This window comes from Lissotriton helveticus, chromosome 5_1 (genome assembly GCF_964261635.1).
Source record: "Lissotriton helveticus chromosome 5_1, aLisHel1.1, whole genome shotgun sequence".
Taxonomy (NCBI): domain Eukaryota; kingdom Metazoa; phylum Chordata; class Amphibia; order Caudata; family Salamandridae; genus Lissotriton; species Lissotriton helveticus.
The window spans coordinates 1,831,204,102-1,831,218,574 of record NC_136065.1 but is presented as its reverse complement, the minus strand read 5'-3'; the positions used below and the strand labels follow the sequence as shown (position 1 = coordinate 1,831,218,574).

Sequence of the window (14,473 nt, the reverse complement as noted above, 5' to 3'; positions counted from 1 at the left end):
GTCGAAGGAGGTGTTGATGATGTCCCGCAGGTGGGGTGCGAGGACAGCGTCGGCTTTGTTGAAGACGTGGTGAGGGCAGGGGTCAGTCGGAGATCCGGAATGGATGGAGTTCATGGTGCGGATGGTGTCTTCGGTGCTGATCGGGGTCCAGGTGCGGAGGGTGGTGGTGGGTGGCGTCGTTGCGGTTGTGGCTTGCGTTGGTTGGTTGTTGAAGCTGTTGTGTATGTCCGTGATCTTGTTGTGGAAGTAGGACGCGAGGGAGTTGCAGAGTTCTTGCGACGGGGTGATGTCATTGTTTCCGGCGTTGGGGTTGGATAGCTCTTTCACGATGTTGAAGAGTTCCTTGCAGTTGTGTGCGTTGTTGTCCAGCCGGTCCTTGTATGCATTTTTCTTGGTGGCGCGGATCAGTTGGTGGTGTTTCCGGGTGGCGAGCTTGAGGGTGGTCATGTTGTCCGTCGTTGGTTCCCTTCTCCAGGCTTTCTCGAGGGCTCGACAGTTCTTCTTGGAGCTCTTGAGTTCGTCGGTGAACCATGGTGTTTTTCTGCTGCAGGATCTGCTGGGTGGGGTTCTCAGAGGGGCGAGTTCGTCCGCGCAGTCGTTGATCCATTTCGTGAGGTTGTCGGCGGCCTGGCTGGGGTTCGCTGAGTTGGCGGGAGGGTGCTGGCTCAGGGAAGCGGTGAGCTGGTCGGCTGTGATCTTGTTCCAGCTTCTTCGAGCAACCTGTTGCTGGTGGTGGTGGATCGTCGTTCTTCTGAAGGTGAAGTGGACGCAGCTGTGGTCCGTCCAGTGGAGTCCTGTTGCGTGGCTGAAGGTGACGTCTTTGCTGGATGAGAAGACGGCGTCGAGTGTGTGTCCGGCGAGGTGGGTGGGGGTGGTCACCAGTTGCTTGAGTCCGAGGTTGTCGAGGTTGTCGAGCAGGCTGATGGTGTTGCGGTCGTTGTTGTTCTCCAGGTGGAAGTTGAGGTCCCCCAGGAGGATGTAGTCGGCGGAGGGGAGAGCGTGCGGGCTGACGAAGTCGGCGATGTCCTCGCTGAATCGTGTGCGTGGTCCCGGGGGTCGGTAGATCAGGGTGCCTCTGAGGGTGGTCTTCGGGTTGGTGTGGATCTGGAAGTGCAGGTGTTCAGCGGTGGTGAGGGTGTCATCGGTGTTGGTAGTGATGCGGATGGTGTCTCTGTGGATGATGGCGATGCCTCCTCCCGTCTGGTTGGCGTTTCGGTCCCTCCGGGTGATCTTGTAGCCCTCTGGGATGGCGATGGCGATGTCTGGGGCTGAGGAGGCGTTCATCCAGGTCTCGGTGATGAAGGCAACGTCGGGGGTGGTGGTGTCGAGCAGGTTCCAGAGTTCTACGGCGTGTCTGTGGACGGAGCGGGTGTTGAGCAGGATACACTTGAGGTGGTTGCTGCTGGAGTTCGGCTTGGCGGGTGCAGGGAAGGTCCGGATGCAGGTGAACTTGCAGGCGTGGCAGCTGAAGGGTCCGTGGGTGTGCTTCGGGGCGGCTCGGTGACATCCTGGGATGTGGCCGGTGTTGAGTGCGATGAGGTCGGCGGTGCTGTAGGTTCGTCGGGTCGGCTTCCGTCGGTGGGGGCCAGGGGTCCTGGCGCTGGGCGCGGTCCAGGCGCGGACGGGCGCAGACGGGCTTACCTTTGGCGCGCCTTCGGCGCACAATCGGCGCGCCCGCTGCGCGTCAACGCTGCGCGTGCGCACGGTCGCCATTTAAGGCGAAGTGCGCGGGTGGGCGGGTCAGCTGGGAGGCGGGAGCGGGGAGGGAACACAAGGAAAAAAGGGGCGGGGTCGCAAGTGGTGGCGGGAAGCGGGGGCGGCGAGGGAGGCGGGAAACAGGACAGGGGACGGCGAAACAGGCACAAATTCCAGAAAAAAGACGCTAAACACGGGCCAAAAAGACTAGGGGAGAAAAAATACAAGCACAAATTACAAGTAGCGCAAAACAAGGGCAAAGACAAGAGAAACCAAAGCAAGCACAAATGCAGTCAAAACAGGCAGCGAGGCAGCGCACAGCGGAGGGGCACACGCAGCAGCTGGTGGCCGTGCGGCGCGGGGGTGTCCCACAAGTGGGTCACACTTACCTGTGCCGCACGGTCGCCATTTAAGGCGAAGTGCGCGGGTGGGCGGGTCAGCTGGGAGGCGGGAGCGGGGAGGGAACACAAGGAAAAAAGGGGCGGGGTCGCAAGTGGTGGCGGGAAGCGGGGGCGGCGAGGGAGGCGGGAAACAGGACAGGGGACGGCGAAACAGGCACAAATTCCAGAAAAAAGACGCTAAACACGGGCCAAAAAGACTAGGGGAGAAAAAATACAAGCACAAATTACAAGTAGCGCAAAACAAGGGCAAAGACAAGAGAAACCAAAGCAAGCACAAATGCAGTCAAAACAGGCAGCGAGGCAGCGCACAGCGGAGGGGCACACGCAGCAGCTGGTGGCCGTGCGGCGCGGGGGTGTCCCACAACTAATAAAGTGTTGTTTATCCTTAACTGATTAGTGTGTAATTCAAAAGTTGGAGGCATAGGCAAAAACTCTTTTTCTAGAAACATTATCGTGGCAGAAGCATTTTTAGATAGATTTACCCTAGAGGGTATATTAAAATCAGATAATTGGTCAAGGGAGTCTATGTTAAAAATAATTTTAAACCAATTAACGGAATGGCCATAATGGTGCTGAGTAAGGTCCGAACGAAAAATAATCCTCGCCTCCATTCCTGACAATGAAATTTTTTTTTTCCTAATTATCATGAAGGAAAAATCAAGATTGTAGCTAGTATGTTCTTTTGTTGGGAAACTACGGATTCCTTTGAATGTTTTTGGGGAATCTAGTTGTTAAAAGTTGCTACAGTAAATGAATAATTACAAATATAATGCTTGACTTTAGGTCATTATAGAATAAAATGATACTATAGGAAGAAAACGTTAAAATGGAATCATAGAAAATAAGTGCCAGGAGGAGGGACTGCCCAACAACCTGAGTCTTAAATCCGTGCTGCACACTATAAGCTGCAGCAGCACGGCATGCTAGAATGCCATGGAGCACTTGGACACACCTTTTGAACTTGCAGAATGGTCCACAACTCTATGCATAGACACTCATCAAATACACAGTGAACGATCACATGCGGGAAACAAAGACCAGCAAACATAAATCAAAGCACAAACCAAGAGAGGAGACAATCTGCACACAATCTGCCATGGAAGGTAAACAAGCATTGGCATAGCCAATAGGTCTCGCCTTTGGGAGCTTATAAGTGTTTAGCCATGCAAAAGTTGGTGTTGTTGCACCAAGGAAATTGTGCTGCATAACTAAATACGTGTAAGGTCCCAAAAGCGAGACCTATTGGCTATGCCAATGCTTGTTTCATCATGAATTTGAGATGCTTTCGATACCACGAATGAGACACTTTTGAGCAGCATATCATTACTACCCACTTACATTTTAATACATTTTTATTTCTAGTTTGTTAAGGATTAGTGCATATATGTGTCACTCCTTGAAGAAGAGGTGGAAGGACTTTCACATGATCATAAGTAACATTGTTAGGAGCACGAAATATAAAACGGGAAAGCTGAAGAAAACCTAAAAACTGTCCTTCGTCAAGTGAAAAAACTTACATCAAGTATTTATTTACTAAGGGATGATTATAGAACTTTTCGAAATGCCGATGAGTTCAGTTTAAGGAAGAGTTCAAACACAGGAAGTGGGAAAAGTGGCCGCAGCTCCATGGGAAAAATAAGAGTGAGCAAGCATTTCCTGTGGACTGCACTACCTTTTATCCCAAACGCTGGATCACTGGACGGGCTTGGGCCTGAACGGCTCTTGACTTCTTATGATCCATTTATCTTCCTCTCCCTTTTTTTTTTTCAAATCCCAATTCCTCTCCCTTTTTAGCCGGGACTCCAGCAGGAGACTTTTTTTTTGCTCGTAGGTACCTAAAAGGGCATTGCCAGCCAGGAATAAATCAGCCTGCTTGTCACATGTCACTAATCAGCACTCGGAGGGAACGAATAACAGCAACGGGCAGACCACTTAGTCAGGGGATCCCCCTAAGGTTTGAGGAGTATCAGCCCCAGCAGCCAACATTAAAATATCAAGTCAGTGAAACATCAATGCCTCCTAGGTGCAATCCAGCAGACATTCTTCGCAATTATGTCAAGATGCCCTTATATTGTAATTTCTAATCACTGAGCTCAGTTATGTTCACTGTAAGGTAAAACACTCAGAATTTGATGTTTTTCTAACATCTTGATTTTCTCAAGCTGAATAATACCATCAAGCAATATCACATAGTGTAATGAAAGTTAGCTCCATGCAAGTAACTCTAATAAAAAAGACTTTTCTAGAGGTGGCTTCTGGCTTGTGTATATCACAAGATCAATGTCAATAAGCATTGGCGAAGCCACTAGGTTTGACTTTCATTTGCCAACATACCCACACAGAGGCATTCACAAATGCTTTTACAACCCTATTGCAATTGCCAAATCTTGGACAAAAGTCAGTTCATGTAGGAGATAAAGGGTTATATGTTATTACAACGAACTCTGTTGTAACGCATGCCTTTACCACGCATGCGTTACAACGGAATACTATTTTCACGCATAACCTTCTCCACTTTTTTCCGTGGTGACGTGTTACGTAATAAAAAAAAACTGCCGTTTCCTTCATCTACGATGCCGATTCCCTGCACTTCTCTAATTAAGGTTAGTGGTTTTTTTTTGAGGGGGGGAAACCCCCCCTCACTCCCCATTTTTTAATTGTACCCTTTACCACACATGCCTTTACTACGTACCTCGTAGTAAACGTATGCGTGGTAAAGGTTTTCATTGTAACCACGCATGCGTTGTAATGCATGCGTGGTTAAGCTTTTCGTTGAAACGGCCGCGTTGTAGTGGCCGTTTCCCGAGATAAAGGAATTGAATGTGGGAGACAGTGGGATGCTTAGGTGTAACTTTCAGTGTGATGCTGGAGTGCACTTGTCAGATGTAAAATAGTCTCTCATGCATTCAAATGAAAGCATTTTTTGCATCACGGAATGTTACACCAAATATACCCAACTTAAGAGGATGGAATAAGAGTAATCTTTTACTGGGTCCGCCATACATCTTCCCAACGCATATACTTTAAAACCACAAAGTATGATGTTTCCTTCAACAAATAGGGGGCTTACCATTTTCAGGACTCCCACGGGAGCAAGCACTTGATGGATACCTTTTGGGACAACATAGTTGAATATACCCATCATCTGATTTTAATCTTACAGCAGGGAATGATAATAATAATATTTTTGCTGATCACCTTCAGGTATTTTTAATCTAGCTATTGTGGTGGGTCCCATACTAGTTGCATTAGTCTTTTAAAGTCAAACAATAATCTCTCAGTGGCAGGTTACCTTGCATGCTCCCTCAACGTGAACGGGATAGCTCGAGCTGCCTCTCCGTGCAGGATCATAAGCGGGAGCTACACCAATAATTGATGGGCATGATCTTTACCAGATTGGATTGTCCATATGTGATCTCTTAGCCAAAGCCCAGAAGAGGAAGCGTCCTCCATTTTTTGTCATACCCTTGCATTTTCACCGATGCTGTTTTTGTCAGCTGTCCTGCAGAAGGTGCAGAAAGATCAAGCACAGCTGATTTCGATTGCCCCTGACTGGGGGGGAGGATCTGATACACTGATTTATTGACATTCAGTATTCAGCTTTCTCTCCCTCTCCTGTACAGGACAGACCTGTTCTTGCAGCAGCATTGTCTGGTCCTTCACCCCAGTCATCAGACATAGCGGCTGGATGTGCAGAGATGTGCTAGCTAGAATCCTTTTGTCTGATATTCAAACACTGGAATAGATTTGTTCTACGGTGCTTGTCTGAAGGCATGAACCTTTTTCAGTCATGCTTTTCCTATAGTCTGTATTTCATATTGCCTCTTGTTCACCCTTTCCCCAGTCTGAGGCAATTGGAAGCAGCTGTGTGCGTAGTAGTGTCTACTGTAAAAGTATATGTGGCTGTTCGATCTGCCCTAATGTGCCTTTCCGATCAGTCGGGCATCGATGACACATGTTCTAAAAGGTCTGCTTGGCTTTATATCTTCTCATCTGTTTGTTTCTAAGTGGCATCTGAATTTTGTGCTAACCTTTCTAATAGCATCCTTATTTGAGCAAATGACCAGTTTGACTTCTCACTTTGAAAACGGCCTTCTTAGTGACAGTGACTTTAACCCATAGGGTCACTGACCTTCAGGTTGTTTCGGTTTCACCACCACTCATGGTATTCTATCCATCTTCTGCATAGAGCAGTCCATCATTCATTCATCTTTCTTCCTTCTTATCGACCAAAGACCGAACCCAAGGCGTGTGGTTGCCGATTAAGTCAACTGTACTCAAGAGGTTCGAGTAGACTATGCGGTCTTCGTTGGTTTTGCCAGAATAGAAGTGCAAAGAGGTGATGAGATATGCAGTTTTAATGCACCGTAGGCAAGAAAGAGTCTCCCATGAACAATCATGCACACTCTACTAGACCCATGATTCTTTCAGGGATCTCACTGTATGTGTTCCGCCAGCTGGCATCTGCTGGGTGTCCAACTGTTCATCCTTTTGCTAAATATTACTGCCTCACAGCCCTAACATACATTGAAGGATACTATTCTTGGTCTGCGCTGTACGTTTTTTGGCTGGCTGGCACTAAGCAATCCTCCTGGAGGGTAATGCTTTAAGATTTATTCAGTAGGTGAGGAAGCTGCAGGAAGATGTATCCGTCAGAAGACAAAGTTACTTATCTTTGGTAATGGTACCTCTGGTGGTTACATAATCTTCCCACAGATTACTCATTGCCCTCCCTTCCTCCCCCAGAAGAGGAATTTAGGGAATGCAGACATATTATATTTGGATTGTCATTGTTGTTGATGGTCTCAGAATCCAGCCTGGCCCCGGGTATATTCCTAAAGTGAGGAATCTGCAGAAGAAATATCATTACCGAAGGTAAGTAACTTTTCCATCACTCACAAAGGCTTTTATGGGCATTAGAGATTAATAATAGAAATGTGTCCGTAAGTGCCTTCCCCTCTACTCCCCCAACACTTGCACAAGGGAAATGTGTGGCTGTTAACTGGTTTAAGAAGGTGGGTAAAGGAGGACCTTCCTAAATCCTACAGCTGAACTTCCGAACTCAATCCCTGGGGAGCTAAGAGCTCAGAAAAACTGCCTACTGTTTTAGTAAAAAGGACATCTCCTTTTTTATGTTTTTGCTCTATGCCAAACCATCTAGGTTGTCTTACTGGCTATGGTTATTATTTTTTCCCTTTTCCCTTTTCTGATCTATTGGTGCCAGGAAGCCTTGTGGTATTAGTGGGTTTTATAAATAATACAAAAATAAAACGCATCATTTTAACTAACTTAACATTCTACTAATACATGCTGTCATTATGAAACTAATGGTTAAGCTTAATATTTCATGTGTGTTAAATAATGCATAGGAAGGGGCACTTAAAATACTAATATCTTTTTCGTATTTAAAGCAGTTGATGCGTTCTTTATCTTTACATTTCATCCATTGCTTTGGAAAGTTACTGAAGCTCGATTGTGTGCGGCTACCTCCCCTACTTCGTCAGGGATCAGTGGAACTAATGCTTCGAAAATTAGAAAGGAAATGGAGGCATGGATGTCATATTCTAGACAGACATAAGTTTCTGTCGGCTCGTACAGAATATAAAAAAGTAATATTGACTGCTAAAGCAGCCCATTTCTCAGCAAAAATACTTAACGCGAATAACAGAACTAAGGAAATCATCAAAATTGTTGGTGAGATTAGCAGTGATGAGAGAATACTTCCAAATCATTCCCCCACGCAAGAGATGTGTGAAGTGAAGCCTTAAACAATTATTTCGTGGAAAAAATTGCTACTATTAAATCGAGCATCCCTCCTCTGATTAACACAGAATGTCAGGATGATATTTTTAGGAACCCTGTCACTATGACTCATCACCCTGCTTTATGCCCCAAAAGTTTATCTGACTTACTTAAGCTGGTCAAGTCAGGCTCTCCGAATGACTGTTGTCCTCCTGCTATTATGAAAGATATATTCACAGTACTGCCACACAGCATTCTTCCTTTTTTGAATGCATCTCTCAATCAGGGGGTAGTACCGCCTGCCTTCAAGGCCGCTACAATAGTCCCCCTTATGAAAAAGCCCGGGGCAGATCCTTTAACCCCTTCTAACTATCGCCCCATATCTCTTCTTCCCTGTCTGTCCAAAATCCTGGAGGCACATGTGGCCAGATGTCTATCTAACTTTGTGGAACGAACAGAATACCTGGAGCCAAATCAAGCGGGCTTTCGGCCGGCCGATTCAACAGAGGCGGTAGTCCTGGCCGTCCTGGATACTTTAAGAGCTAATTCGGACAGGGGAATTCCTCAGGCCTTGGTGCTTCTGGATTTGTCGGCAGCGTTCGACACAGTCGACTATAACATTCTGTTGAACTGTGTCGAACAAGCGGGCATCCAAAGTCTTGCCTACAACTGGCTTAAATCATTTTTAACTGGCAGAACGCAAGCAGTGCGACTGGGTTCTCTTACTGCCCCCACAGTGACCACCTCTTGTGGTGTACCACAGGGCTCCTCCCTGTCGCCATTATTGTTTAATATTTATCTGAGGCCTCTGCTCTGCTCTTTAAAGAATCGGAAGGTCACCATTTTTAACTATGCAGATGACCTCCAGTTGATTTTCCCCCTAGATGGTCCTAATGCTGCTGTGGAATTTCAAACCACCATCCTCCACATTCAACACTGGATGGACAGCAACCAATTGAAACTCAACCCAGAACTGGTGCTGCCTGGGAAGAGCAAGGACTGCTGGGGTCCACACTTCTGGCCTAGTGAACTGGGTTCTCCCCCAACTCCATCCTTGTCTGTAAAAAGCCTAGGGGTAGTAATCAATGCAGACCTCTCGCTGAGAGGAGAGGTGGGTGCAGTGAGCTCCACCAGTCTATATCAGCTTCGCAAAATCAGGAAAAGTGCTCATTTGCTGACCCACTCAGCTCTGATCCAGGTGGTGATAGCATTGGTTCTATCACACCTAGATTTTGCAAACTCCTTCTATTTCGGCGTGCCTCAATACCTCTTAACACGGTTGCAAATGGTTCAGAACCAGGCGACCAGATTAATACACAAACAGCCAAAATGGCACTCTGCCCGGTCTTTGTTGATCAAGCTCCACTGGCTTCCCATGGAGCAACGTGCGGCATTCAAGACTGGATGCCTTGCCTTCAAAGCACTGCAAGGCAACAGTCTAAAATTCATCACGGCCATGATCAAAAAACACGTCTCCCGGCGCAACTTACGCTCATCCTATTTGCATCTTCTATCTGTTCCAACTATAAAACTCAAACGGGTTGGAGGCTGCAGATTTTCTTACCTGGCACCTACTTTCTGGAATTCCCTTCCGGTAATAATGAGAAGCTGCAACAACCTTCTTGGCTTTCGAAAGGCACTTAAAACTTGGCTGTTTGGGCTAGTCTACTAATCGGGTCTGATGTAACAACTTATGCAGGAGTAGCGCCATGAAACCCTGGAGTGACCGTGCGCTTTATAAGTAAGTGATAACATAACATAACATAACGTTGGGAAGTATTTAACATGTTTTCTGCTTCAGGTATTTATGACATGTAGGGGAAGCATTGCACCATAATGTACTTAGTTTCTCCCCACCTGCTGCTTGATAAGTATTTTGATTTAATCAGAGAAACTGCATGTGCTGTAAAGCATGTAAAGTAGTTGATTAAACCAATTTCTCTCCAGAATTTTTTTTTCGGTCAGCCATGAGTTTAATAGCTTGAAGAGAACCTGTTTACATTTTTTCTGGGAGTTTCGTGGCATGCTATGCTGGCTTTATTGAAAAGCTGTTGTGCAGCTACTTCTCCAGTAGATGCTGCCAAAGTACTGTGTTAGACTGAAAAACATCTAGGCATAAGAAGGAAACAACAAAAATGCTAGAGTTTTTAAAAGGGCAAGCATTGGCGAAGCCAGTAAGTCTCGCCTTTTAGACATTTTGACTTTGGCAATACAGTTTGACGATGTAATGTAGCGATGTTGCACAGCATCATAAAAAAAACTACGTGAAAAAAAGCAAGATGATGGGAGTGCTGTTGCCCATGTTCCCTTTAAAAACAAGCGTGCGCCTCGCGCTGATAAGGAGAGGAGGTGGTGGGGGGGGGGAGAGGAGGGGGCCAGCGGCTGTTTCCCATGCAGGAGCCAGCTTTGAAACCATCTGTTATTTACTAACAGGTGGTTTTAAAGCTCGTTCTCGCAAGGGGATAGCCAAACGTGCACGCGTTGCCATTAAAAACAATGCAAGCATGGACGTTTTTGCCTGAAAAAGGCAATCAATGGCTTAAGGTCTTATTCCCATGCAGCGCATGCTCGCTGCTAGGCAAGACCTAAAAAGGGATACCCTGCCGCTTACATGTGAGAAACGTATTTAACCATATTCTGAGGGGGAAATAAACGCCGGCATGTGGCCTTTCAGGTCTCCCGGTGAAAGACTGCCCCGCCATATTTAGCTATCCCCACATTCAGTCCTTTAACTAGAATTGTAGAAGTGCAGGTTTTCACTAGTTAGAGTTCCTGTTTGCTAATGTGAAGTGCCAGTACTCTCTCATTGAATGTATTGCAGTAGTACAGAGAAGTGCAGGTACTCTCCCTTCCAAATTAAAGAAGTGTTGGTGCTCAGTACAGGACACAACCTGCCCATTTAAAGCACCTCCCACATTTCCCCTGGGATCTCTTTTCAGAAAGTGGATCTGCAGGTGCGATGCCTCAACGTTCGGCAAAGATGAATGTTGAGATAGTCACGTGGTTTTGTGGCGACTTTGCATTCTTTTATGTTCTGTAGTGACAAAAATTCTAAAACAGGTCACTTTGCAGACCAAAAAAAGTGCCCGGCATGCAGGGTAATTTCTCTCTGTGAGTCAGAGACATTTTTCTATTTTCCCGCGCCTGGTACCAAATAAAAAGGGCGGTGCTTCTACCACTGTAAGAGACTGAGTGCAAGTCACCATCTCAGGAGGTGGAGGTAGAGGTCGTTGGGGCTCCACAAACAGAAACCTGGCAGTTCCCTCACCGCTAAATGTAGCAGTGTAGTTTGTAAATCTTTGCTTGTAAAATTAAATTATATTACCGCGGAAGAAAAAAACTTTGTCATACTAGCAGACCCACCCTAAACATGTCTATATTTTAAATCAATCAACTCAATTCAAATGAAATTCATAAAGCACATGGCTACTCTACAGAGTGTCCAGGTGCTAAAAGCTTGCCAACTATTGACCTAAAAAACTACATTAGAAGGCACTATTAAACGGCAAGTTTATACCCTCCGCTTAAAGACACATTCATCCTTAATGCACGCGGGTAGAGAGGAAGAGCTTCCCAGCCGGAAGAGGCCAGTGCAGAGAAGAAGGTACCTCCCCATTTCTTCCTCTTAGTTGTAGGTATCACCACCTTCAGCGCATCTGAGGAGCGCAGAGATCTACCCGGATGGTAATGAATAAGTCTTTTGACAAGATAAGCAGGACCTGATAGATAAAAGGCTCGATGGCCAACACCAGTCCCTTTAACTCACTCTCTCCCAGATTGACAGCCAATGCAATTCCTTAAGATGTGTGTGGATTGTATTTTTCTCGGAATATTTAAGAAAAGCCGGGCTGCAGCATTCTCTACTAAATGGAGTCTCTTATTTTGGTACAATGGGAGACCCCAGTATAAAACATTGGCATAATCCAGCTGCGAGGTTATGAGAGTGTGCACTACCTTCTTCTGGCACTGGTGGGAAGGGTAAGGGGCAAAAATAGAAACTGTCTCAAATATCTAAGGAGCCGAAAACATATCCTCACCACACTGTCCACCCGGGAGTTAAAGGACAATTTATGTTGAACTTCACCTCGAAGTCCCGAACTACCGTGGCAGGAGAGGGAGTAGAACTGGGCCATACTTCACAACCCCATGAAGGGGTGGGGGAACTGAAAACCAAGACTTCCGTTTTACTGGTGTTGCACTGGAGGTTACTCCAGCGCATCCACTGGAATATTGCTGACAGACATGCTTCAAATCTGTTGTGGGCAGTAGATATGTTACCATCCCAGGTTAAAAGATTGTGTGTGTTTTCAGCGTATGAGATAATCTGCACTCTAAAAGATTCCAGCAGAACTGCCAACGAAGACATAAAAACATTAAACAATGTTAAACTTAATGCAGAGCCCAAAAGCACAAAAAATGTTAACAGTTTTGAGTAGGAAGCAAATGATGGCATTTAAACTGATTGGCATCTGCTCAACATAAAGAAACTCAACCAGGCCAAAGCGGCCCACCTATCCCAATGTTCCACAAGCGTTGTAACAGGATAGGATGGGAAACCGTATAGAACGTGCAGATAGATCTAATAACAATAGGGCAGCTTGCTTCCCATTGTCCACAGCCAGTTTGATGGCATCCGAAACCTCTGCCAGATTGTGATGGATGCAGCAACTGATTTAAGACGAAGTAGCTAGAGAATTAGGCATTGATTAGTTTCTCGAGAATCTTTGAGAAAGCAGGCAACAAAGAAATAGGCCTATACTTGTCTAGATCAACTTGGTCTTCTTCTACCATCTGGGAATAATAAACTGTTGAAAGGAGTCATTTAAAGAGAATTCAAGATAGGATTGATGTCCTCATCATTGGCAGCCAGTGTATGAGGGGGACAAGGGTCACCAGGGGAGCCAGATTTACATGCTTTAAGGGCTTTCTCAGAATACTATTAATCAGAAAGGAGAATGGACACTTGTAGCTGTGGGACCATTGGTTATAATTGAACACCCTCATAAACACTGGCGGTTGATTGCGGTGTATCTCTGTTTTCCGCCCCACACTCAGCGTTATGGCATAGTCATCGAGTGTCCAATAACGTGCTGTATGCCTGCCTTATCCAAGGCAACCTCTGGTCTGAATAGCAGTGTCTAGAAATTCGAGAGACACCTCCAGAGGGAAGGTAAAGGAAAGTGGTAAATAAGAAAAGGAAAAACTTAGTGCTCTTATTAAAAAACAATATTTCTCCAAATAGAGAAATTTTAATGAAAACGGGAGATGTATTGTTGGATAAAAATTGTTGGATACCTTGGTCAATCAAGTTACTAGATTGCCCAGTATCATTTAGTAAATGGTCGACATGTTTCAGCTCTCTATGGCCCAGCCGGGTCTGTAGAGCTTTCGTCAGGACAAAACAAGATAAAATACTCACACCATTTGTGTAGTTATCGATATAGTGTATACCATTAGTCAACACTTTGTTAAGAACGTTATTAGGGTTCCTTCAATAAAACCCAAAATTCTCAACTCTGTCCCATGGAAGCCAGTTCACTGGTCAGAAATCAAAAATCCATATTTGTTCTTTATTTGGTATCCTCTCCCTTATTCAGGCCTGGACTCCTACAATTATTCTCGACTTGACTCCTCTACAATCTCTCAAAATGCAAAATTCGCAGACAATTCTCTATCTTCTCGAGTCAAGTGGTAGTTTCAAATGGTCTTGCTATTGACAGGACAACTGCTGAAAATGGTCCAGACCGGAGACCAGAGGTTGCCTTGGATAAGGCAGGCATACAGCACGTTATTGGACACTCGATGACTATGCCATAACGCTGAGTGTGGGGCGGAAAACAGAGATACACCACAATCAACCGCCAGTGTTTATGAGGGTGTTCAATTATAACCAATGGTCCCACAGCTACAAGTGTCCATTCTCCTTTCTGATTAATAGACTTTGCAATGGGGAACTGAATGGACTCCAAATCCTCCTCCCTACTATTTGATTATGTTGCTTTCTCAGAATACTCCATTGTGATGGTAATACATTTTGTCAATGAGCACGGGTATAAGGCTGGAGTTATCAGACACTGGTCTCTTGATCTGCTGGTATCAATGCAGGTATTAGCACCAGAAGGATTTAGAGCATCCACAATGTCCATGATTTTATTGTCAAAAAAGTCTAAAAGCTGCATGCATAATTTCTGGGAGGCCTCAAGGGCTGAGCTAGGGCACTAGGATTGGAATATGTATTTGCAATTTTAAAAACCTCTTTAAGTTTGTAACTTGACATGGCAATTTCATTTGCTAGAAACTTACCTTGGGCTTTCTTTATTCCCTGGTGCTAAATGTGAAGTTCCCTTTTGTAAAGTTCTTTGTCTACTGGTAGATAAAATGTGTCCTAAGATCTTTCAAGCTTTTTGCATTGTTGGTGTATTATCTTTAGCTGCTCATTGAACCAGGGAACTGAAGGATGTCTTAGGTAACCAGAACCTGTCTTAATGAGTGCTGCAAGGTCAGTCATATTGCCTAGCCATGCAGTAATTGCCAATGCATCCGTATCAATTGCACCAGATAAAGGTGGAACACACTTATTGAGGATAGACATGCTCTCCTCTGTGTTAATACTGGCCCACCAAAAAGATAGTGAA

The 14,473-nt window shown here is 45.5% G+C and overlaps 1 protein-coding gene across 1 annotated transcript in view; it reads right to left on the bottom strand.

Annotated features, from left to right (window-relative positions):
• The window catches only part of LOC144755871 (all-trans-retinol 13,14-reductase-like), a 172,255-nt gene that overhangs the window by 31,034 nt on the left and 126,748 nt on the right, over positions 1-14,473 (bottom strand). The gene's annotated exons all lie outside the window — the stretch shown is intronic.